At 42.3% G+C, this 2,748-nt stretch overlaps 1 long non-coding RNA gene across 1 annotated transcript; it reads right to left on the reverse strand.

Moving 5' to 3' along the window:
* Positions 1-200: 200 nt before the first annotated feature.
* Positions 201-2,218, reverse strand: LOC116436590. Its single transcript, XR_004237041.1, has 3 exons — positions 2,137-2,218; positions 814-1,104; positions 201-316 (listed from the first exon to the last, which is right to left on the reverse strand). It is a non-coding gene; the product is annotated as an uncharacterized LOC116436590 (long non-coding RNA).
* Positions 2,219-2,748: the final 530 nt, after the last annotated feature.

Here is a 2,748-nt window from a genome sequence, read left to right on the forward strand (position 1 = left end):
GTCTGGAAATGATCCTGGGAAACAGGGTCTAGGTAGCTCTACCTGCACAGAGAGGTTAGACCTAATGATTTCCAGAGATCCCTTCCAGCTTCAGCATCCCTGTAACTGTATGAGGTTAAGACCTTACAGTATCAGTTATGATGTGTTGTGAAGACAAGGAAGGTGAGGAGAAAGGATATATACTTAAGGCTTACCTGAAGGGAAGGTCTAGATATAACCAAAAATATATATTAGAAAGGTTGATGCATTAAAAGGAATGAGTGCTTTTCTTTCATATCAAAATTCTCCTCTCCAGAGATTGCTTTCATAACTTGACCTATAAAGTTGAAAATACCTGTAAATGTCACAGTAAAAACATGAATTCCCTTCAATATTAGATTTTTAATAAATTTTCTACATCTTACTTAAAGGACTGGCAAGGCAAATCAGATGACCTGCTTTGTGCTTTCCCTTCTTTTATACTGGGTGTTGGGGTTTTTTTTCAATTTTTTTCTGCATTGTTAGACTGCTTTGTCCTAAGATTTTAAAGGCTTTTATTAAGTGACTAAATAGGTCAGTTTTTTCCTGCATGTTAACCTTATCACCACTCTGAGGAAAATCATACAACAGCAGGGGAAGATGCTGTAAAAAGGAGCACAGTGTGAACAGACCATCTCATGCTGCTCCAGATTCACATCTTTCATTGCTGTTTATAACAAGTTAAAGGATAGACTTTGGGAGGTTAAAATCACATTGATTTGGTCTGATAATTGTGATAGTAAGTTGGCTATTGTGTCATCTTTGTTAAACAGAAAGATACAAAATGCAGCTCACCTTAGAAAATTGCTGTGGATGGGTGAAAACTGATGTACTTTTGGAATTACATGAAGTGAGGTCATAGATCATATAGTCAGGTGGCTGTGTGCATATTTGCTGAAGTATTCATACAATAAGTCTGTTGCTTCATCTGAAGGGCTTCTTCTTAAGCTGGGTACTGTGTTGTGATTGTTATGATCCCTGTTATGATGAAGTAAGTGTGTGTAGGAATGTGCACATCAGAGTGGAAGACTTACTGAAAACTCAACTTTTCCATCATGACTGAAGCCTCAGAGAATTTTCATGGGGCTGCAAAGAGTCAAGCGAGGAGAACAATTTGATATTAATTTTGTAAGAATATAAGATACTTAAGTAGCAGCATTTTCATTTATAAAATTGTAGTTTGAATGAGCAGGTTTTGACTCTGTGAAAAATGTGCCTTTTTTTATCCTTCAAAGTGCACGCTCGTGGAAAAGCAAAATCATGGGGTGTCCCATCATGGCTCATAGAGTCATTTAAGTAACATGAAGGTGGACCTTAGCACATCTCACCTCTACATCTGTTCACATCTAAAGCCACACATTTCACATTACCAAGTTTTTTATCTCCTATGTCAATTAATCAGATCACACATAATTGTGTCCTTCTTTGTCATTGTCTTATCTACTGCATTTTCTAATAGTGATCACAGTTAGGATTTTGGACTGGCTTCATGATAGGACCTCACAAGTCTACCTGAGTCATCAAATTACAAATGTTGCCTTTGGGCCAACATTACCTGGGGTCAATACTTAGTTGTGTGGTATGCACTAAGGTAATCAATCATTGGTGTGCTCAAGGCTGCTCCTCTCCCACTATTAACAAACATAAGTCACATACCAGAACTCCAGATAGAGCATCCCTCTAAGAAGTAGTGTTCTACACATGTACAGATCATTTTTAGCAATGGCAAGTAGATGTCAGACAGTTGGGAAAAAAAGATCTGTTTCTTAACACCTGATAGATATGTGGCAGGTGCCTCATGTCAGGGAAGAGTCAGAGCAGGGCTTCTCCACAAAGAGTGAGAAGCTGGAGGTTGAAATGAGCTGTTCCTCACTTAAGCAGGACAGTGGCCTCACCCTCGCAGTGCACTTTTTCACAGAGCCTGAACAGGGAAGCAGTGTCAAGATGATGACAGTGACACTAACAGGGCCCACAACAAGGAGGCAAAGGCAAGGGAAAGGATCAGATCCCAGGTCATACAGGGTTATCGAACAAGTCAGGAGAAGCTGGGGATGATGCGGGGTGCTGACCTGTGGAATATGGGATTATATTTGTTAAAGTGTTGAGACTTATGCTCACCAGAAGGCCCTGTGGGAAAGGCCCAGCTGCGGGCGGGATGGTTGGAAGTCGGGTGAGGGGTGAGAGGCAGTTGTGGGTGAGGAGAGAGTCGGCTGAGTGACAGTTGGCAGTGAGACTGTGATTGGCTGGAGGAGCGCGTGGACAGCATGTGAGCAGGAAGCTGATTGGGTGATAGAACGTGTGGACAGCGGCACTGCAGCTGTGCCAGCCAATGGGTGCCCTTCTGCTAAGTTCTGTTAGGCTTTGGTTTGGTTTCAGTTGGCATTAAGGGTATAAAGAGGGGGTGATTTTGGAAATAAATGGATCTTCTTGGGACATACAAGGGGGTCTGTCGTCTTTGTTCCCCATTGCTACACTGACCTGACTACTGTGTAGTCCAGACCTTGACTGGGTGTCCTAGGCTGAGTTGCATGGACAAGGGGCCCAGGTAGGCTGGGCAGGGTCACTGGGGCTCATGTATATAGTCAAGGTCCTATCCCAAGTATTCACAATTAGCACTAAGCTCATTCCTGATAAATACTTGATGTGGCTTGGAGCCATGACAAATCGTACCCTAGTCCCTCTCTGTTTGTGCCAGCCAAGTCACTAAACACACATCCATATGCTGAAGTA

The sequence above is a fragment of the Corvus moneduloides genome, chromosome 2 (genome assembly GCF_009650955.1).
Source record: "Corvus moneduloides isolate bCorMon1 chromosome 2, bCorMon1.pri, whole genome shotgun sequence".
Taxonomy (NCBI): domain Eukaryota; kingdom Metazoa; phylum Chordata; class Aves; order Passeriformes; family Corvidae; genus Corvus; species Corvus moneduloides.